The 24,123-nt window shown below is 40.3% G+C and overlaps 1 protein-coding gene across 1 annotated transcript in view; it reads right to left on the bottom strand.

Annotated features, from left to right (window-relative positions):
• Nucleotides 1–21,037, bottom strand: part of LOC105216139 (uncharacterized) — a 38,688-nt gene extending 17,651 nt beyond the window's left edge. Inside the window, exon 1 of the mRNA XM_029042820.2 lies at nt 20,963–21,037. The gene's annotated coding sequence lies outside the window, so the exon portion shown is untranslated. The remainder of the gene's footprint in view (nt 1–20,962) is intronic.
• Between the last annotated feature and the right edge of the window lie 3,086 nt (nt 21,038–24,123).

Raw genomic sequence — 24,123 nt, 5'->3', positions numbered from 1 at the left:
TTTAACCAATAGCACTAAAGCAACAACAAAAATAAATTGCAACAATAACAGCAATAATCATAAAAACTGCAATAACAACAATAAAATACAACCAATCGAACTTAAGCGACTACAAAGTAAATTACAACAACAACAATAATAATGATAATAAAAAGCACCAGCAACAACAACAACAACTAGTCATTATTAAACGAACGTCAACACCATCGTCTTTATCACCGCCCGTCATCAACACATCACCACTCCACACCATCGGCTCACATCAGTTGCACTTCACCCTTCACCATCTCGTTGCAACCCATCACGCCTTCGTAGCAAAGATTCAACGCAATCCAACACTCTGATTGCAGTCTCCTCTTACATTGTGCCACAAATGCATCTTTGCTTGCAATTGCTATCATTGCTTGTTGTTGCTATTGCTGTTGCTGTTGTTTTTGTTGGCCACATTTTTATTATTACAGCTGCCGCTGTTGCAGCCAACCACTCCACACCAAGACACACCACTTCTTCATAATCAAAACGTCCTGTTGACAAGCAACGTCTGTGTCTCGCCGACGATTACGTCGCATTCCACGCCAAATGATTTGGCAGTTATCGCTCTGGGAGCGGCACAGTGATTATATTTCATCGGCCTTTTAAATAAAAATCGTTGTGCCTGGCAATCAAAGACGGTGATGCGGTGTAAGGCAATTTTCATAGAAAAAGCCTGCGTTTTGTATCATTTCGTGTGACCTTAATGCAATCGATTGTGGCAAGCTGAAAATTATTACAGTTAATAATTCGATGAAAACCAGTTAAACGTGATGAAAAATTGTAATCCGAGGTTGTTGAAGGTCAAACGTCCTTAGACTTGAGTTATATCACGATCTCTATTGTGAAAAAACTGTTCTTCGGCGATAACGTGGAGATAAGGTCTCTCTCAATTAAGGAATACACAACAATTTGTGACCTATTTCTGAATAGAGGGTCTCTTGTAGTTTCTTAGCGAGCACTATAGACTATAGAAATGAAAACTAAAGTTATATGAACGCCCCGCAAAGCCTGTTGTGTGAGAAGTCGCAGGATTACTAAACCACATCAGAAGCTTCACAATTTGCATTGCTTCTCTTTCCATTCATAAATCAAGAGGTGTCGCGGCATTCAACGTGTGTATTCTTAGTAGGATCCAGATTTAAACTCAATATTAATATAATTATAATATTCTTCTTCTTGACTGGCGTAGACACCGCTTACGCGGTTATAGCCGAGTCCAAAACGGCGCGCCATATATCCCTCCTTCTGGCAGTTTGGCGCCAATTGGTTATACCAAGCGAAGCCAGGTCCCTCTCCACCTGGTCCTTCCATCGGAGTGGAGGTCTCCCTCTTCCTCGGCTTCCACCAGCGGGTACTGCATCGAATACTTTCAGAGCTGGAGCACTTTCATCCATTCGAACAACATAACCTAGCCAGCGTAGCCGCTGTCTTTTTATTCGCTGGACTATGTCTATGTCGTCGAATAATGCGGTATTCGCCTTTTTCGCTTAACTAAATTATCTAACAAGGCTACTATTCCCTTCCGCTTAAGAACTTACGAACTTGTTAGTTACTCTTTCGTCCTTTACCATTCTATTTGTACTTACCGTAGTGGGCTTAGTCTCAGTTTTCCTATCAAGGTTATTCTGGTCTTCGTCTTCTTCCGACTTTTCACCAATCTCCAAGCTCCACCGTATAGTGTGCCCCAGGATTTTCACAGATATTTTCAGGAAGTTGTAGAAGAAGTATTTTCAAAAAAAAAAAAAAAATTCTTGCTCAAGGATTCTGAGAGATTGCAGTACAAGTCACCTTTTTGTATCATTTGAGCTGAGGTCAACAAAGTGGCTCTGGATATCTCCCAGGATATTCACAGATATTTTCAGAAAGTTGTAGAAGAAGTATTTCCAAAATTCAAGTGTTGCTCAAGGATTCTGAGAGATTGCAGTAAAAGGCACCGTTTTTCGTTCCATTATGATCTGAAGTCAACAGCTCAGCAAGTAGCTCTAGATATCTGGATATCCGTTAATCCATCTTAGCACCATATCGATACTCTAGATTTTGTCACATTTAGTGAGATTTATGGATTTTATTGATTGGACTCATTCCAATCAACAAACAGATGGATTTGCGGGAATGATTGTGTACGAATATCTGTAGTAATTTCGTTATCACCGCTTGTTAAGGCTGGATCTCAAATACCGATATTCGAACAATACTTCTTGGTCGGTTAATAGTTCAATTAATCAGAGGAATTCGAGTTCCTTATTAACTCAGATCAGAACTCATTTCGTGAGATTTATGGATTTTATTGATTGGAATGAGACAGATGGATTTGCGGGAATGATTGTGTACGAATATCTGTAGTAATTTCGTTATCACCGCTTGTTAAGGCTTGATCTCAACTACCGATATTCGAACTATGCTTCTTGGTCGGTTAATAGGTCAATTAATCGGAGGAATTCGAGTCCCTTCGACATTCGACAGATCGGTCTCAGCAGACATATGAATTGCGATAATTATGATAAATAAAGCTAGAGTTCCCTTAGAGTTTCTGAAATCTTAACACTGTTCTCAAAATGAAAAATTTTGTAAGATTCTTCAGCCGCTTTCAAAGAACTGATGAATATTGAAGAGTAACTTTTTCGTATCAGAAATACATTCAGAGGTTAGATGTGACCTATCACGAATATGAATGATTTTTTAAACTCACAACCAGCGTAATAATAGTCACGTACACCACCAATAAGCTGGCTTTGGCGGTCAAACACAATGAACATTTGTTGCAATTGTTGCAAACAAAAACAGTATACGAAAAATCGACATACATTCAATTTTGATTTTAGAAGAAAATTGCATTCTTCGAGATTAAATCAAATAAACTCATGAAAGTCAGTTGTGTAAAACCAGAGAGAGCACACAACAATGCCGGAATCGCAAGCGCTCAGCAGAAACTCGGCGAAATATTTTGGCAAACGCAGCATGCAGCCAAATGAAAAGCATATTTGTCTACACACCAACACACACACACACTCGCACATATTTGCAAGAGTATACGTGTTTATAATGTAGAAAAAACGTGGCATGTGCTCCACTTGCCACATGCCGCCGCAACGTAGCGGACGAGCGTGGGCGGAGTAGTTGCCACCAAGTGTACCACAAACCATCAATTTTGTTCACCTATCAGAATCAGATATCAGAGATCGTTGTACGCCATCGCCCACATATAAAACACACAAAGTGTTATGTTAACGACAGCAGCAACAACAACAACAGCGAGAATTATCGAAGCGGCAGCAACGGCAGCAACGGCAGCAGCTAGTAATGTCAACAACAGCAGCAACGACGTCAATATCAACATCAGCAACATTACTGGCGAAAACGAAAACGAAAACGAAAACTACAACTATTACTTGGCAACATGTGTACATAGTAGCAACCAGTAACAACAACAAAAACATATATTTTACAACAACAACTAGAAAATAACAACAAATGCAAAAAAACCTGGGAATCGCGTCGCTGCTGTGTGACAACAAATGCGGCCAATGCTCTTTTGAGCACGTTTTAACTGGCAAGAAACAAAAATCGGGTGGCCACACTGCTGGAGCGCGCAGCGTACAGCGAGCAAGCGTGCGGGGGGTGTACGCGCATATTTGTTAACTCGTAAGTGGTTACTGGTGTGTGCTGCTGCTACTACACTACGCCGGTATGGTTGGTGTTAAGCACAGATGTACCTGCAGTGTAATCAGCAGTGAACCAAACCAACCAACAGGCAGCCATGCATTCCGAGTGCTAATTAATAACGACAGGAACAGACACAAACACATTTGTATTTTTAAAGGGGTTTTCAATTTTCAATTGTTGTGGGACGTTGATGATAGGTTGTGATAACGGGAGTTTATGGAGAACGAGACGGTGGCTTTGGAAAAGTTTAATTCTTTTATCGGTTGAAAATATTTTGCTGGTATTTTAAAGTCGAGATCCTCGGACCGCAGATTCCTCGACTTGCACCAGAGCTTTGGCTTTACTGAACTGCAATCTACCACAATTCGATATAAAACAAGGAAGTAGCTCAAAGTTTGAACAATATCTCGTATTCAAGGAACAATCCTTTGATGTGCAGATGGACACTCAATGTTCTGACAATACCTCATATTCAGAGAGTAATCTTTTGTAGGTTCAGATCAGTACTCCGCAGTACCTCTCATCCTGTATATGTGTGAGCTTTGGACCATTTGAATCTTAAATCTATTTAACTATCTCACCTGTTCTCTTTAAAGCAAAGACCACGCAGCGGACTCTCCACAAGTTTCTAGTCTGAATTACCACACGGGACCTCAAATTTATCCCAAATTTTCAAATTCTTCTTTTGGATTCTGAAAATATCTAAGAGCTTTAAAGGTCTGCATTTAAAAAAATCGCTATTTCAAGATTCGGTACTGTCGTATATGATTTTGGTGACACACCACTTTCCAAAATAAGTTTTTATCATCATGAATTGAGTGATTTGGAAGCTTTGAGTCAAATGCCATATCGAACATAACACATATAATTTGAGGTTATGCACGACTATGTATCTATTTACCAGCAGTTCGTCGAATTGGACTTCTCGAAACGCTTGTTAGTGGATTTCCTGATCTCAGCTGTCTAAGCTAATAATTTTTCATCTCGCAAATGAAACGCAGACTCCAAATAGTTCAAGTTAAGTTGTATCTACCGACAGACGAACGAAAGAAAACTAGAAGTGGACGTAACTTTTAACGATTATATATCCCAATTCAAATACGACACTGCAACCTGACGAACAGCAGAATCTGATGAAGATAACGACACGACTGTAGAACGAACGAGTACGATCGGACAGTACTTTGCTAGTCACCAAATAATAAAGTACATACTACAATTCCCTATAAGATTATCTCAGCTCACTCGGAACTGTGTTACCAACTGAAGCAATCAGATGACTTTATTGTGACGAAATTTTACAAAGAACTTATGGTTATAGATCCATTTCAGTCTTATCTAAAAGAAAACCTCAGTCCACTTGGATATGTCGGATCTCAACAGAAACTATTAACGGATACTGCTGCAATCAGAATTAGAGCTCAAATCCAACGATACTTTGGGAGATATGTTTCTCGGAATCAGTCATATCTTTAGAGCTTTTCTTCAAATCATTTTTTATGAGGTTTCACTCCGAACTCATCCAAAAGGGTAAGCTGAGCTCAAATAACCCGGAATATAGCTCCAAAGCAGTCTTAACAATGTAGCGTGTTCGGCCAGCGCGTATCTGTGCGTTCTTTAGAGCCCGTTAAGTACAAAGAAGCAAACGGACTTTTCACAGACCTCCTTTTATTCCATTTTAACAACATGCCGACCCTTATTACGAACCCCTTTATTTAGTTGGGTGCACATACGAATATCTACCATTCCTGGCGTTTGCATAGCTAAGCGAGCAGTCAGCTAAGCCGTCAACCAGCCAACCGAAGTGAGTGCAAAGTCGCGCTGAGTAATGGCAGCCAACAGCTGCCAACGTGCAAACAGCAAGCAAAGTTGCGTGCGTGCACGCAAAAATCATTCTAGCTAAAACGCATTTTTCTTTATTATATTTCCATTTTTATTATTTTTTTTTTTACTTTTATTTATTTCATTCGTTTTTTCCTTTTGGTTTTGTTGTTGTACACTTTGTTTTACTTTTGCAAAATTTACAAGGAGTCGTCGTCGTCGTTGGTTTTATTGCTGCATGGTACTTTGAAGTCGCAACGTCATCAGCGCAAAAACTTTTTAATATTTAATTTTAAATACTTCGTGAAATTAAATTAAATTAGAATTACGCGCATACACGCATAAGCACACTCATGCGCGCCGATACACACTCTCATGAAGCGGCGCGCACACACACATACAACGCGCTCATACAAATACAAACGCACTCTATAAAAAGGGAGCTCTGATAGGCAATGAAAAACTTGTAGGGCCAAATTCATGAAGGAATTCACGCGCAAGCTCACGCTCACACATACGCGGGCACGCAAGTAAGCATACGCACTAACACACACACGCGCGCCTGTACAAATTTGTTCATTCACTCATTTAGTCATTCATTGATATAACTGACTAATGCAGCACACATTTTCCCAGCGCCACTTTACTTAGGCGCGTAAGTGGCGTGAATGAATGCTGCCAATGGCTGCCTGCCAGGAGAGTGCGACGCGGCAGGAGAAGGGTTCCACAAAGCACACACACACACACTGACTGACTGGTCGCGCGGCAGCAGCTGCTGTGCGTTGCTGGTTGTTAGGCTGCGGGCGTTTGTTTTTTGTTGTTACTTTTTTTGTTGCGTTTTATTGCGGTAAGTGCGTGCGCCCCCGGCTGCTGTCTCTGGTATGAGTTGGTCGCCTAGCGGCTTTCTTGGGGCGCAGCACTCACCGCCGCTGGCGTTTAGGAGTTTGTAGACGGCGGCGGTGTTGGTGTTAGCAAGAGCGCCACTGCTCGAAGGCGCGCAGTCAGCGAAGCAGAAGGAATTGCGCACGGCGTAAGGCGCAAGGCGGCGAGCACGCATAGTGCTCTTAAAACAATGGCGCGCTGCGAAAAGTAAGCAAGGAAATGTTGGATTTATGGTGGGAAGTGCGTGCGTGGCATCTAAGCGAAGGCAAGGCAAGGCAGTGAGCGCGCGCTGTGTGATCTTTGGCATGCATTTGAATGGCTTGCTTAAAACGGTAGCGCTGTATTATTGCTTTTCGTTAAGCACATATTGTAGGTGTACACACTGGCGCTCTTATAAATATTATGTTCATTTTTATTGCTGCTTATATTTGCTTTTGTAGGTATATAATTTTTTTTATGCAGATACTCGTATGTGCATTAGGGGTGGCTAGTAAAATTTTGTGTAAAAAAAAATTAATAAAATACAGTTAAAACGTAAATTTTTTTTTAATAGCAAAAACCTTTTTGTTCCGTGGAAGATAAATTTTTAAAGCTCATTAAAGAAGTAGTATTTTTAGATTATTTGAGTCGAGCAGCTCATACCGCGCTGGGTAATTTCGATTTTTTCAACTAAAACTCGTTTCAAGACATCACCTTCCGATAGTATATCTGGCATAAAAGAAATTAAAAATAGATGAAAAAAATTTAAAAACGATTTGAGGCATTTAGAAATCTACAAACGAAGCAGAAGTTACTTCGGGATGCCTAAATATCCTTTTCCAATCCGTTGAGGACCTATGGACTCTTCTTCTCTTCTAAAATCAAAAATGGTATGGACTATATATAAAACTTTAGACATTACTAGACGAAAAGCACATATTTTGAACCGCCTTGTTATGGGTGGAAGCATGCGGTCATGATTAAAAAGTAATCTTTGTGATAATATTCGGACCCAAGTCCTTCCAAAAATAGGTCGAATCTGTAACAAATAATTATCTATTTTTCATATGAAATTCCTTGAATAATATCGTTTATCGGACTATTTTTTTTCACGGGAGAGGGTGTGGAAAATGCCTACCGCATCATCAACGCTGTCGTCGCAGCGATGGTATGTGCCACTTGTAGGCCACTAAAAACCCCACCTCTAGGGAACCGTCGCCCACCCTGGAACCGCTTTCGCATTACTTCAGGGTGGCATTCCATTTTTCTCATATCGGGCTATGGACTTACCTTCCAACAAAGTCAGTACTATAAAATACACCTAAATTATTAACAACTGTCCGTTTTACCCTAATACAAATTTAAATACCACACTTATGCCCAAAACCACAAAAATAAATACAATTTTTTGCTGATGCTAACATCTTGACCTTCTTCAAAATATAATATAATGAATACAATGAGTCCTTATTAAAACATTAATATGAGTCAATAAATCAATAAATTACAGAACGGCGCTCGCAAGGTCAACAAAAGCATGCAATGCCTTTTTGGGCTATTGTGCTGTCAATGAATTGAAGAATGGTTTCATATGGTGAAATATTGGCTTTCTATTCACTTGGGAGTGAGCAGCTCACAAATTTCCGGTTTAGGCCAATTATCCTTTCATTATGGATACATATCAACCCCATCCACGCAAGTGAGATGATGGATGACCCAGGCAACTTTGTGTGGCTGAGGAAGCTTGCTTTTTGCTCTGAATACATAATTTCTGTTTCTTAAAGCGATTCAATTATATTTTTCTAACTTCTCTAGAAAAGGGTTGACACGTTCAATTTTTATCTTCTTCAAAGTTGCTCAGAGAATGGCACCTATTCTGTCACAAAAATGCATTTTCTTCCGGCCTAGTTATAATTTAATAATTAACCTGCTTAGGACCTTCGTTTGACATACACAAATTCAATAGAATATTAAGTCGACTTTATTTCTTTAAGTTATTGAGCTTAAGAATCGCAGTATTGTGGTATATTTGATACTTCTTTTTAATATCTTCTCATCTCAAAGTTTCGAAGTTTTTGAAAAGAAGGACAGTTTAAACTTGAATGGATAAGAAACTCATCAAACCGATCACCTAATGGTTGAAGAATTTCTGAACCCGCAGTAGTTCATAACTTTAAATATCCGCAACAATTAGCTTTAATCTTGTACTGTTGTCAACCAAAGTCTTAACGCAGGAACAGTAAGTCACTCTTATTGATTACGAAATACAGAACTCTTGTGAAGCTCGAAGTATAACCAAAGTTTGGGGCTTCCACATTCCTGCCGTTGAAGAATTAATATGTCGTTAAAGCTTCATAATTCAGTACATCTTTCGGATAAAACTAGCCACAATTCAGTTGATTTCATTTACTTTGTAGACTGTCTGTCACCCATCACTTATTGGACCCATGATAGATTCATTTGTGCTGCTTAATAGATGAACTACTTGTTAAGATGCCTCAGAAATGGCAATTCTACTAAGGAAAACTCAACTAACGGATGCAAATTGCCAACGTTGCATGGAAGAAGCAGAGTTTGAGACATAGATATACTTTCTCCGTCATTGTGTCCAACTTTTGCTAGACTGCGGCGGAAATATCTTGGCAGGACAAACTTCGAGGAACCAACTGAAGTATCCCCACTACAAATTAGTTGCCTGCACAAATTCGTGAAAGGCTCAAAGTTCTTTGTCGTTACTAGAATGTCTTGGGTATCCATTTTTAAGAGTTGCCGGCATCACAAAGGACTGGCTTTAGCTGTCCAAGTGAGATCTCTTGTGGCACAGGGGATCAACCACTCTAACCTAACCTATAATATAACTATTCTAAAAGCCCAGTCGGAAATAAAACCACATTGGTCTTATAAGGCAACAATCCCAAAACTGTAAAGCACCAGATGCAAGACTGTAATTTGGAGAAGTTTTGTATACGTCGAGCATTTTTCGACATGTCTTTCATTTATTCACGGTAGGTGTTGAGTTTCTTTGGAGCTTATTTTAGGCTTGTTCTTATAGCTCAACCTTGAGTGTTTTCTTGAAGGTTTAGGATTTGAATATGAATAAAACTCCATTGAACAAAAGCCCTTATAAAGCAAAAATTTTGCAAAATACGTCCATTGACAACTCCTGTATTTTATACAGCTTAAAACTTAACTTAGCCTTAACTTTTATCTAATAGCCCATATACTTTAATGCCCTGAATAATGGAATGTTAACCAATTAAAATAAAAGCGTTAAACAAACACATTTGATCCAATCTACATACGTGAGAGTATTGCGGCGGAGATTTTGCTTGCGGTCATGCCCATATGCAAATTCATTTCAAACATAGCGGATTTATTTCCGATAAAACGCTGTAAATTTACATAGAGTAGGCAAGTCAAGCGCCGGCAGCCCATTAGTTGTTGTCCATATGTGTTGTTTGTGTAAACATTTTAACGTTTATGCGCGCATATATATTTTGATTTTATTTTAAGAGCTGCTTGTGCACACACACTTCATTTTACGTTTTTATTTTTTATTTTTATTTTTTATTTTTTTAATTTTTTGCTGTTTTTCGCTTGCTACTCACGCCAACCGCAGTCTTGTCGTGTCAGTATCGGCTTATCGATGCTGTCATAAACGAAGAGTCTAGTTGTTAACGCATTAAATGCGAAAATACGCCCGCATCGAAAAACAAAAACAAAAGCAAAAGCAAAAGCATAAGCGCGAACACATATGCTAAATGCTTAAAATAAAGCAAACATGGCTTTTTCTGGCCGTCGCACTTTTACTGACTTTTACTGTGGCGCTCCAGAAAAAAACCCACCCGCAGGACTTTACATACATACGAATGTATGTACTTAAAGCTGTAACCAACCAACCTAGCAACCAAAACAGGCACTCATTCATTCAGCACCTCGTAAAATGGCCTTAGGCGCGTTACGAGTGGGCCAAGAAAGCCAGCGCTAGACAATGTAAGCCATAGAGCTTAGTTGATGGAGGGGTGAGGAGGGTAAAGTATCGAGGGTACAACGTAGCATCGGTAGGGAGTTTAAGCCAGACGAAACCAGCAGCTGGGCATGCACTTAGACAAACAGTTACACACAGCGTCACACATATTCGGTCAGTCAATGAGTCGCTTAGCTAGGCAGTCAGTCAATCTTTCAGTCAGTCAGTCACTGTGTCAGTTTGCCAGTCAAGTCAACTCAACTCAACTCAACTACACACAAGTGGTCCATAGCAGTCCCTCGAGCATATCTAATTTGCGGTCGATGCGCGTTTGTGCTTTGGTTTTTGCCTAAAATAACCCAAAAACGAATAAAAGGAAAGCAAAAACAAAGACAACACACAATGATGCGGCACAAAGATACCACGAAGAGACAAAGCAAAGGCGAGCAATGCGGCATGGTCTGGCTTGACTTGCTGTGGCGTGATGTGACGTAGCGCTGCGTGGCATTTCAGTGGCTGTAATTGTAAGTGCGGTGGAGGTTAAGCGAGTGGGGGGTATTGAGCCACAAACCGAGCAGCACAGCAGAGGCACTGCCAAATGCGTGAACATTGTGTGAGGTTTGCTGATTGTATTTTCAGCCTTGCTGATGGTGTGGGTGTGTCCTAGAAGTGTTTGCGTGCCGTGCCTTGCCGTCCGTCCGCCAGCCCGTATTTAATTGAATCAATGCGTAAACGTAAAGGCATATTTCGCTTTGACTTCTGCGCCGCTGCGCGTCAACCACAAACGCCAACCGACTGTAAGGCGATAGTCAACAGCGCGAAAAAGCCAATACCATAACCTCAACTAACTATGGTCGTCGAGGAAATCACTGTGGCAGCAGGGTAGCCGCAGTCACGCGCTATACTGCCAGCTGCTTAGTTGAGCTTATCGCAGTCGCAGCGACAGTTGCTGTCGCTATTGCTGTTTCTGTCCCAGTCCCAGTCTCCGTTGTCGGCGTCTTCGTCGCTGCGGTTGTCGCAGCTGCTCCTTATAAACTGCCACATGCAGTCACAGTGGCAGGAAAAATCGCAATAAAGCAATGAAGCAAAATAAGTACGCGCATATTTTGACACGCACACCGACGTAAATTCGACGTAATACTCGCCTTTTGGCAGTACTGGCAGCTGTTAGCCGTTAACTACTCTTGGTATTGCTCTTGCTCTTAGCTGTCCATTGAGTTGCCTAGCTGGCTAGTTGACATAAGGACCGTTTAATATGTCAGTGGATTTGAGTGAATCCTTAATGTGATCAAATTGAGGTCTTAGGAGCTCTAGTGATGCTGTATCCATCCATGAACTCTTATTCAATCCATGAGAACGGGTTCGCCGGATTCATAGAAATAGTTGTACAAGAAAAAGCTATCCGACCGATTAGTGGACCGACCGATTAGTGGACTCAGACAATGGAAGGAAGATCAAAGTAAGCCAAAGAGCTGTAAGTACACAAAATAAACAATCTGGCTAAAGCATAAATTCAGTTCGAAATAATTAAACTGGAGAAGTCAAAGCAGTAGTCTCATCTGAAAGGACCTACAATAAAGAAGACTTAGCTTGGAGCTGACTACCAAGTAATACTTGTGCGACTGTAGATCCATGTATGTTGGTGAGCTTCTATGAATGAATATACACCAATATATACGTCCGCAAGGGAGATTTACGGAACCGACTTCCATCTTCTGCACAGAACGAATTTATGAAGAAACGATTGTTGCTTAATCCAGACAATATACAAACTTTTTAAACTAGTATGGATTCCTGGATACAGTAGTTATTGAGGGAAAATAAATGATTATTTATCTGGCTAAGAAGGCGGCGGCAACGATAGAACTGTAGAGCCGTCAGGATATGCCCTCTCGATCCTTATAATCTGAAAAGCCGAGGTTCCTCGGAATCCTCAGAGACCAATCCTACAGAGTACTGCAGACTGCTATTACACACTCATAATCGGAATCTGGTCGACGGAAAACTGACGGATTCTTCGACATCGTGACCAAACAATAAAGCTAAGATAAAGGTATCGCGACCTCAAAGATCTCGCCACTTTCATTAGCACAGAACTGAACTAATCCAGCTCCCCTCGTCTGCATATAAATATGAACTGCCAGACCACAGTGCACAGTATGCTGTTTTCAATGTGCTCGTATGTATATAGATATGTATGCGTGTACTCGTGCGCGCAACAAAGCGAGTGCCACTCGAGTACGTATACGCCAGGGTGACCGCACGACCGAGTGACCGAGCAACACGGATGTGTCGATGGCAATCAATTTGAATGCGCCAAATTGTTGAGAAAGTAGCACCGCAGTTGATTAACTTCCACCATTCCACCACAAACACACACACACACATACTTACATGCGAACCACCGAAGCATCAGCAAAACAGCAACAGCAGTTGGTGTCGTTAACGGTCAGCTAAGGCGCATAAACGAGCACGAGCACGAGCACGACCATATAATCATAAATATAAAGGAATAAATAAATTTAACACTTACGCACACAGAGAGCGCAATAAATGCGAAAATGAGTGTACGTGTGTATCTAAGGGTTCGCCATAAACTGTTCAAAGATTATAACTGAATTTTGGCCTGGTATTTATGAGTGTTTCGTTTTGTTTTTGTTTTTTTTTTTTATTTTTTTCGCTGAGACCGCAATGGTGTTGGTTAAGCTGTGTTGGTGGATAAGGAGGTTGAAGTTCGAGTTAAGAAGTGTAAAGCTCTTTCACAAACAAGAGATCTCGGGATAGTCTGTAATATCTTATCTATTATCGTTTAAATGAGTTCCAGAATGGACTTTTTTGTAAAATCCTAATCGAAACTCATACTTCTGTTAGAACAGTTCAGTCATGTGACAAATTAGTCTAAAATTTTCCTCCCGGAACCACCTTTATATTGCCTAATGTATCATTCTTCACGGATCCTTAATCTCTAGGCGAAGTTCAAGAGATTAAATATGGAGGAACTTGCTTCGTTTTGTTTATAAACGGCAGTAGAGACAATGGACACGTCTCGGACTCGGACTCTAAGGAATTGACTACAAGAAACTTAAGAAAGGTTCAGCGTCTCTAACTTCACTCTTTTTATACTGATAATTCGATAATTCGGACGAAATTCAAGTTCCATTTGGGGCTCCGACGTCTAACTTTAAAATTTATAACGATTTCTTTATTCGATTGATGTTTGGTTTGACCTCCTTTACTTGTGGCATACCTTAGTTGATCGTCATCCATTGGGAACGCTTTAATGGAGTTGCTCTTCCATATATGAATTGAGGATCTACAGAAGTCGACAGCATATATTCCTCTAGTGTCTATCGGCAGCTATCTTGTTGGAATAAGCTCTTTACTTAACCAAAGTTAGAATGCTACAACAGTGGGACCAAATTCGGAATGCCTTATGGAACACGCATTCGCCTAATTCTAGCTATTTGAAGGGATACGTGAGCTATGTATATTCCCGTAGTCATCTTGGAAACCCCGAGGTCTTTGAGAAACACGAACCTCAAGGTACCTAAAGACTATTCCAAAGGATCGTCCTCGCCTAAGCATCAACCGTAGCTTTTGGCCATGAGTGTGTTGACACGAAACTTATAAGACTGTCCCTCTCCGAACCAGGATCAAAATTTCAGTTATTTAGACACTGATAGTTGGTTCTTGTTTACCTAAATGACGCCAGCATCGAATTATAAATGCATTCCGCTAGTTTAGGTCTTACTTCACGAGGAATGAACAACTTAGCGCATCTTACGTACGCACATACGCTTTGACATGCCTTAGTGTCCTGGCTCCACTTTAGCGAATTCATGCATTGCGTACGCAGAAATTTTTCAACAACCCACGAAGTTCTAAAGGAAGTACGTAAACTCGCTTATTGTAAACTTCATCGCGCGTGTACGGAAAGTATCTGCGCGTGTGTGTGTGTGAGCACTTCCTTATGTGTAGATATCTGCATGAGAGAGTGTGTGCGCACAGGAAAGACGGAAGGAAATCCAACCGGCAGACGGCAATGAAGAAATAACGAACAGGATAGCCGTAAAAGAGAGGAAAAATCAAACACACACAAATGGCGAACGGAAAGCTCCACCGCAATCATACACCACACTATACTATGAGCCGCACTATCTTATGATATGTCATAACTCATATATGTCTGTATGTAATGGATATCTAAGTAAGCGCTACCCAGTGTTCTATTTTTTGGCTGCTACCTGCCTTGCTCTCCTCCACTCCTGATGCTGATCCCAACTGTAATATAATTCTCTATTAGTTATGTGAAATTTGCGTTGGCACACAGTGTTGCACGTGAGTTCCGAAATCCAAAATGTTGTGCAGCTGCACACCATGGCGCGTATCGATAACAAATGAGCAGCGCGCGTTCAGCGCACAACAAAGCGCGTAAGCAATGCATTTGTTAATGAAATTAAAGTTTGAAGTTGGAAATTTTCGCAAATCAACAAACAAAGTACTTAGTAAATATGTAGGTTGAAGACGAATCAGCGTCGATTATAATGGTTCCATATAGTGGGTGGCAGAACAGCTGAAGGTATACTGAACATTGAGACCATCGCAAAGAGTGTGCCATAATAGAAATCTTTGATTATGTCTGGAAAATCTATTAGATGAACAATTAGGTGAACAAAGAAGGAAAGCTGCACGAGTTGCATGAGGAAGTAGAAGCCGTAACAGTACAGTATGGATATATTGCAATAGATATTCATGAACATTGGAACCCAGGCAGCATTTAAAGTGAGATATGCTGGATTTATCCAGACGTGGCCGCGGTATCCTCAAACGCATAGCGAATGAGTTTCAGCGCAGTTCAGCTACTGTAGATAAGGTTCAGTTTTTTCTCTAAAATTAGCTGAGTTGGATCGATTAATCCACTAAGATAATCTCATGAGAATTTGAAGTGAACATGAATTCAAACGACCGAGCCGCAAGCAATCTCACCACCAGCTTTATTGTAGGCCCCAGACAGATTTATGATATTGAAAACACCGGAGACATACTTTTGTTTTTATAAATATAAAATAAATATCCAGGTTCATTCCGGTTATGTAGAAATGACTGTCGTACAAAAATATTTCACAATCTCGTGTCTACAGTTCATATTGAGTAGATCTAAGAAACAAGGGAATCTTCCCTAAGTAATAACAGTTCAGCACTTCGATCGAAAAAGGCTATAAAGGTGGTTTTTGGAACATCCGCCACCACTAAATGGTCTGGTTCGACACCGTGGTCAGAGAATCCAATGATGTCTGCGAGTTCAGAGGCAGTTTAGTAGTCCATTAGTTCTTAAGACCGTATTTTTTAGGGTTTGCCATGAAACTTTTCGAGCGGTACCGCCAAGGCTCAAACACTTGCTATCCGATTAAGTCAAATACAACACGAAATTTATGGGAGGGTCTCGTAGAGCTGATGAAAAGATTGATGCCATGCGGAAACTGGCAACTTAATGAGTATATCTTGTTGTGAATAATTAAGGATTTAAGATACCACTGAGTTCTGCAGAGAAACCAAAGTCCCACTTGACAACTCGTATTTTGCAATTGGCGAAGGTATTTATGCGTTCTCAATTTATGCTAATGACACTTTTTCGTAGTATTTATACAACACCCTAGAGACTTTTTCCCTACCCCAGTTCAGTGTTCAGTTCACAACACCTGCAAAGTCCGATTTGACAACTGCCGCTAATTTTATTGAATCCGAGCAGCTCAAAAACCAAATTATAATATTTACTTAAACTTTTCACGTCCTCCATCCATCCACTCAGCCAACATACTGTGCCGCCATACATTACGAATATGAGCAGCACGTCGTGGGTGTCTAAGAAAATATTACTATGAAGCGCCAAATGCCAAAGACTTCTCCCATAAAAAAAAAAAAAACAAGAAAAAAGAGCAAATAAACGAAAGACGCTTATCTTAAATAGCCACACATTCGTGCGGATATTTCAATAAATGCGCTAACGCTACTGTTGCGCCAATGATTGCTTTAGCATTATTACTACTCTCGCACAGTGTTGTTGTTGTAACAGTTATTTTGGTATTGCTGTGTGAGGCAAGCCACCAACGCTGTCATTGGTGCTAAGCCGTTTTCTACGAAGCGACCACTTTTCACCGTTTTCACTATGCAAATTATCTTCTGTGTATCCATAAGATTAATAACACACCACGACTTCACTTTATAACGGCAAATGCATACGCTTAAGCTCACGTCTCCAAACGACTGACTGGTTCGTGAGTCGTGCCTGCCTGTCCTCTTGCCTGCCACATTTATCCAACCGAGTCAGCCATTTACAGATGCTCGACTGCTGTGGGAGTTCATTGGGGGCTTTTCTGCGTGTTTTTTGTGTCATTTGCCGAATTTTCTTTACATTTCGCTCACGTTTCATAGTCACTTTTTAGTGATTTTTCAAGATTTCCATTTGCATTTCAAACTTTTTTTGTTGTATGGCGCGCGTGGTTTTCTTTCTTTTTTTTGTGTATTTTGTTTTTTTTTTCTCTGATTTTGAACTTAGCCATTCCGTTTTCACTGATTTGCGTTTAACTGTTACAAAGTTGGGTATTTACGAGCTTTGACTGTTCTTTTCTTCTCTCTGTTTGTGTAACGTGTGCGTGTCTATCTTTTTTGCTGTTGTTTTTTGTCACTGGCTTTACAGCATCTGGTTTTTTTTTCCTTCAACCAACCGACCGACAACCGTCACCCGACCCCACAGTCAACGCAATCCTCACCGCTTATGCATGGAGTTCGTGTCGCCTCGTGTTACACTTTCAAAAGACCTACAATAAATCCTGGCGACCCGGCGTCAAGCCAACGCAGCGCTGTAATAACGCTCGGCATAAGGGAAGCTGTGGGTAAAACTTTTTTGGACTGCGAAAAAGTATGCAGCACGAAGCTACCATAATGCGTGGCAGTAAGTGTGTGTTCTGTGTATCTGCCGCGCAGCTTCGTACTGGTCGGCAGCTTCAACGCCTCGCCTGGTGTTGTGCGTGTGTCTACTCAACACAATACGTGCTGCGAAATGGCAAATAGGAAGCGGCTCCGCTCGGCGGTATTACATTACATTGCATAGCTGGTGAAATAGTTACTGCTCCACTGAGTTGTGGTGTTAAGCCGTGGCAGAGCTCTGGTGGTCCAATATGCAATCGTGCAATCGAGTTGTATACAATATTTTTTATGCTACCAAGACTTTGTTATTAATGTTGCGCTGGTGTACGTTCAACTCTTTTTCGAAGTCTTGAAGTAAACAAATTCATTTTTCAGAACTCATTTTCGTTGTTGCCAGAAATAAAATGGTTTGTTTAGGAGTTTTACAGGATCTCCTGTGTCTACCCCATCTCTGATAAACAAGCTTTGAAGTATATACTCCGAGGATAGTTGGACGAAAGCAAAGTCTTGTAATTACGCTGTGGCATTCAGGTTCAAGATGAAAGGCAGTTCTGAGGCTTATAAAACTTCCCGAATTCCATATTTTCCTTCCCGATTCGGTATTCAAGAGTTGGAACTTAAGTTCAACTACTCCATTTTTCTACTAACTCATCATTTTCTTCTTCTTGACTGGCGTAGATACCACATACGCGGTTATAGCCGAGTCCACATTTATTCCTCCTTTTGGTGCCAATTGGTAATACCAAGTCTTGTCAGGTCCTTCTCCAACTGATCCTTCCAACGGAGTGGAGGTCTTCCTCTTCTTCAACGGGTACTGCATCGAACACTTTCATAGCTAGCGCACTTTCGTCCCTTTTTTTAGCCGTTGTCTTTTTATAAGCCGAAATATTTACTTTTCAATTGCCTACTCAGTCCAAAGAGGTGTTGACCTGTGTTTCTGCGTTGGATTTCCAGGCAGATTCCCAGATAGACGAAAGTATGTAAACTTCAAAGTTATGACTGTCAACAGTGACGTGGGAGCCATGACGCGAATGCGCTGACTGTTTGTTTGATGACAGGAGATATTTCGTCTTGCCCTCGTACACCACCAGACCTATACGTTTCGCTTCCTTATCCTCTTCTTCTTCTTGACTGGCGTAGACACCGCTTACGCGGTTATAGCCGAGACCAAAACAGCGCGCCACGTATCCCTCCTTCTGGCAGTTTGGCGCCAATTGGTTATTCCAAGCGAAGCCAGGTCCCTCTCCACCTGGTACTTCCATCGGAGTGGAGGTCTCCCTTTTCCTCGGCTTCCACCAGCGGGTACTGCATCGAATACTTTCAGAGCTGGAGCACTTTCATCCATTCGAACAACATGACCTAGCCAGCGTAGCCGCTGTTTTTTTATTCGCTGGACTATGTCTATGTCGTCGAATAACACATACAGCTCATCGTTCCATCGTCTGCGGTATTCGCCGTTGCCAATTCTTAAGGGACCATAAATCTTCCGCAAAACCTTTCTCTCGAAAACTCCTAGTGCCGTCTCATCGGATGTTGACATCGTCCACGCTTCTGCACCGTAAAGTAGGACGGGAATGATGAGAGACTTGTAGAGTTTGGTTTTTGTTCGTCGAGAGAGGACTTTACTTTTCAATTGCCTACTTAGTCCATAGTAGCACCTGTTGGCAAGAGTGATTCTGCGTTGGATTTCCAGACTGACATTGTTATTGTTGTTAATACTGGTTCCCAAAAAGACGAAATTATGTACAACTTCAAAGTTGTGACTGTCAGTGACGTGGGAGCTAAGACACAAATGCATTGACTTTTTGTTTAATGACAGGAGATATTTCGTTTTGTCCTCGTTCACCACCAGACCCACACGCTTCGCTTCCTTATCCAGTCTAGAAAAGGCAGAACTAACGACACGGGTGTTGTTTCCAATGATATTGATATCATCGTCGTACGCCAGTAGCTGTACACTCTTATAGAAGATTGTACCTTATCCATTTAGCTCGTTATTCAGCTCATATTATTTTCTCCAGCATCAGGTTAAAGAAGTCACACTATAGTGAGTCAACCTGTCTGGAACCTCGTTTGGTATCGAACGGCTCGGAGAGGTCCTTCCCGATCTTGACGGAGCTTTTGGTGTTTCTGTCTACGATTTTTGACTCTATGGATCTATGACAATCTGATCGTTCGATTGGACTCGCTAAATTATGTTATTACAGCGAAAATTTATGGATTCTGGAGAAGCGGAAATATGTTCGGAGATTTGGCAAGCAATTTCGAAGGTCAGGACATGAACCACTTGTGAAGAAGCGACATTAAAATTTTTTTCATTAAAGAGTAAGAGAAAATAAGCTCAAAAGGGTTTCCATATGTTTTCCATTTTGCATTTAACGACCATATTTCATGCACAGAATTCTTAGTGCGCCTTCAGCTGTCGCATTTCTGCACTTAAAATCCGCAACAACTCGCTGAAGCTGCTGCGGCTGCTGACTGTTGACGGCTAACTGCTGCTTGTGGCATAAACTTTACTGTTGCTGTTGCTGCCCGCACGAAATTTGTGGCAAGCATATGTATATGCTGTTGAATTTTTCTACTCATTATTTTTTCGATTTATTTCCGCTACATTTCTTATTTTATTTTTCGTTGCCTTTCACTTCCTTCCTTTCTCCTACTCAGCGCCTTAATTTCGTCTTATTTATTTTACTTCATTTGCTTCGCCGCTTACTTCGGCTACCCTGTAATATGTAATATAGATTAAGTCCTAATGTATGTCGCCCACCGCACGCCGCCCACTTCCACTTGCAGCAGCGCCACTCGTAAATCACATTTTATGCTGATTAGTTCGGGAAATAGGCAACAGCTTGACTAGACCAAGACGCTATAGCTAATGTGGCAATAACGTCAATCGACAGTCGTAGACATTAAAAGCGAATGAAGCACATACATAGAGCGTGTTGCAGGCAGTGAGCGTGTTGGTGGTACGGAGCGCGTTGGTTGTGAAGCGCTTTGGTAATGTAGCGCGTCGGTATAGTAGTAAGAGTAGCGCGCGGCACGACGACCGGCGCGCCGCATCCTCCAAAGTGCCAAATTACAGAAATGGCAACAAATTCATTCATCCTGACGTAAACAGTTAGAAAAAATTGCGCGCACACACATATGCAGTTATATCTATCTTCAAGTGTGTGGTTGTATGTGCGCGCGCCCAGCCGCCAAAGCTCAACTTGCAACACTAGACTTGCCTGTAAACGAGCACTGAGCGCGCACTCAACTAGCTAGTAACATCATGCATGCCACATGCATACTTATATACTCGTAACACATACTCATTTATATACTCATACACTCATACTCATATTGAGCGCGCGTTTCGTACGTGATGATTACATGTAATTAATTTACTGCGGCATCAGCGTAATTGAAATTATAATTACAGACTCGCCTGCCTCAAGCATAATATAGTATATAGTAATATAGTATATATATAAATATGCTTTTAATATTGTGGGCGGCGTGCGCGCGCGTGTAACATTACTTAGTATTTGAACGGTCGTAGAGACCGGTGACTGTGTGTGCGCCGAAGATGCGCCTAAGTTCAATGAAAGTGGCAACATTACATGGAAATTGAGTATGTTGCCACACAGAGGCACAGCCACTAATATGAATATATATGCGCTTGTGTATGTCTACTAAATTGATACTCACCACATTGCGGCACGTTCAATCACAACTGGCTGGCAGGTGGAGGTTAGCGTACCAGTAGAGCACAGGAGAAGCAGGTGGAGGTTAGCGTACCAGTAGAGCACAGGAGAAGCAGGAGTGCGACGCGTCACACTGTAGTCACACAACACTAATGTGTATAAACGCGCACCGGCGCTCGGTGAAAACTTTAATATTTATGCGTTTGCCGGGTTGCGTTGCACAAAAACAGCAACAAAAAATATTTTTGCACCGAAATTTTTTCACTTTTTTGTTGTTGTTGTTTTTATTTTGTTTGAGTAATTGGTAGATTGTCAAAAAAGCACTCTCAGCTTGCTAGCACAAAGCACCTACGCGCAACGCAGGCACACACACACACATGTACATACAACTAATGGAAAAAGTAGAAGTTTGAGCAACAAGCCGGGCAGGGTAATATATTTGCTTTCTTGCCTGGTGGCAGGAGTCATCGCTTGCGTACACCAGCCAGCCAGCCAACAACTATATACGAGCACTAGCGCAACGCAAGCAATCACTTAAGCAAGTTAGGTACCGTTATTTCGTTGGTTGTTGCTGTTATTTTTTTTATAGTTGTTGTTGTTGTTTTTTCTTTACTTTCTGCAGGTGAGTACGAATGCTGATGGCACTTAAATTGATACAACTCTGTTGCGAGCGGTCATTGAAGGACCGAGGACCAAGCAACTAGCGCGCGTGTGTGCTGCGTAAGCGAACGCGTGAATGTATGTGTGTGTGCATTAATGTGTGTTTGTATGTATTTACGTGTATATGTAACGTATGTTAATATATGTATATGCTTGTAGTAGTTGTATCAAAGTAAGCCCGGTTACTCGGTCGCCGTTTGTATTCAGTCGGTCAGTCGGCATACGCAAGGGACACCGACAACATCCGTTAGCATCCATAAACACACATATATGCATACTCCCACATATAAATGCGTATAGCGCACTATTAAAACGTTATACATATGCTGACATAGTAATATATTTATTTAAGTAAGTATGTGTGCGCGCCGACGAGGACCACCACGCACACACACGCACATATTTGGTGACGTTGCTAATGGCAGGGTCGCTGACTTGCATTTATTAGACTGACGACAGCGCGTTGTTGTATATACATATACCACATGCACAAGCGGGGAGCATGCAAATAATACCGTAAATAATATTGGAATAGGCGCGCAGAGATTGTGGCATGCCACATGCGGTTAAATTTTTTATTGTAAATATTTTTTGAAAATAAATTTCGAAATTTAAATAATTTTTATTATTATAATTTTTTTAATATTTTTTTTCTTTAATTTTCTAATTTTTAATATTATTTTTGTTTAATGCATGCCACATGCGACAAACATTTATTTTTTATTTTTTATTGTAAATATTTTTTTTTAAATAAAATTCTAAATTTAAATATTTTTTATTATTATTTTTTAAATAACTGCTTTTAATTTTCTAAATTTTAACATTATTTTTTGTTTAATATTTTTTCTTATAATTTTTATAATATTTTATTAATTTTTTAATATTTTTATAATTTTCTTTTATAGATAATAATTTTTAAAATATATTTTTAACAAAAAAATTTTAGTTGTAATTTTTTATAGATACATTTTCTACATTTTTTAAATTATCTAAATTAATTATTTATTAAAATTTTGTAAATTAATTTTTAATATTTTTAAAATTTCATAATATTTTTTATTGATAATAATTTTATTAAAAATAATTTTTTACCTTAGTATTATTTTTTTATAAATATTTTTATTTATTTTTTGTATTATTTTAATTAATTTTCCTTATTAAAATTTTTAAATTAGTTTTTTAAAATTTTTTAAATTAATTTTTTTAAATTTTTAATTTATTTATAAATTGTTTTCCAACATTTTATTTTTTTTTTTTATTTTGTTTTCAATAGTTTTTTATTAATTTTTTTATTATATTTTCTATATTGCAAATTTTTTTCAAATTTAATTTTTAATACATTTTTTTCAATTTATTTTAATTTTGTTCACCCTTTTTTATATTTTTTAAAAAAATTTTATTATAATTTTTACTGTTGTCACCGGTTAATGTGCCGTAATCCAGCGCACTTGTAAAACTTACAATTAGAAAACACACCACTTGTGCGCTGCTAAGCCTTCAGCGGAGGAGCTAAGCGTTGTTGCAAGAGCCAGTTGTGGCACATTGAAGTTACCCGTTCGCTTCGGCAATAAATATGATTTTCAATGCGTTTTTTTCTGATTTTTCCTTTTTTAATTACACACTTGCTGGCATTTTCATGCTTTCCGAATTGTTTGTCAATTTACTACAAGTTTTTTTCCGCAACCCGGTATACCGATTTATACACCCGCGTACGCATATTCAACACATATGTGGCGTACAAAAAAACGACAAATTAACGGCACACACGCACGCACTAAAAATGTATGAATATATATATACCTGTGTGTATTACTTGAAATCACTATTTTAACACTGAACACATCAGAGTTATCACCAAAACAGCTAAGCGACCGACGGTAGTAAAGGCTGTATGCGCGACGCCGAACCCACCAACTTTAGCAGGAAGCACTCGTACGTACGGTGCAAAGTCGCGAGCAAACTGATTTTCCATTTTTGCATCACATTACGATAGACACACGGCAGCGACAGGCGAACACAGCTGCCGCTGCAGCAAGAGTAGCGAATCGCAGCAAAGCTATTCGTTTCGGCAAACAGCAAGCGAGATCTAGTAGTGAGTTCCCAGCAGCATGCAGCATGCAGCATCCAGTGAGCGCGGTGTATCCACAAACACACACACACCAACAGACAATCTCGTAGATATACTAGCAACCTGAAGAATATTGGAGGCACGAGATGCTCCTCTAACGAGCTTGCAGCCGAGCGGTAGTCGGCGTTATTATAGAAAGGTGATGAAGCGCTCCGACACTCACTGGAATTTTAACATTCCACGTTCATTTCACGCTGCAAGCGCTGTAAAGCGCCCTCACTAGTGGGCAAGCATTTGTTTGAGCGCACGCTCTCTTCGCTTTTGCTTACTTTTATTGTTGCAGAAAAACAACTTTCCAGGCCGACGCACATACCGCGCACGAAAGCTAGACAAGAAAGCAACAATTAGCTTTGCAAAAGCATTGAGCGCGTAGCAGC

The sequence above is a fragment of the Zeugodacus cucurbitae genome, chromosome 3 (genome assembly GCF_028554725.1).
Source record: "Zeugodacus cucurbitae isolate PBARC_wt_2022May chromosome 3, idZeuCucr1.2, whole genome shotgun sequence".
NCBI classification, from domain to species: Eukaryota; Metazoa; Arthropoda; class Insecta; order Diptera; family Tephritidae; genus Zeugodacus; species Zeugodacus cucurbitae.
Note: the sequence above shows the minus strand (reverse complement) of the source record. Positions and strands in the feature narration are given on the sequence as shown.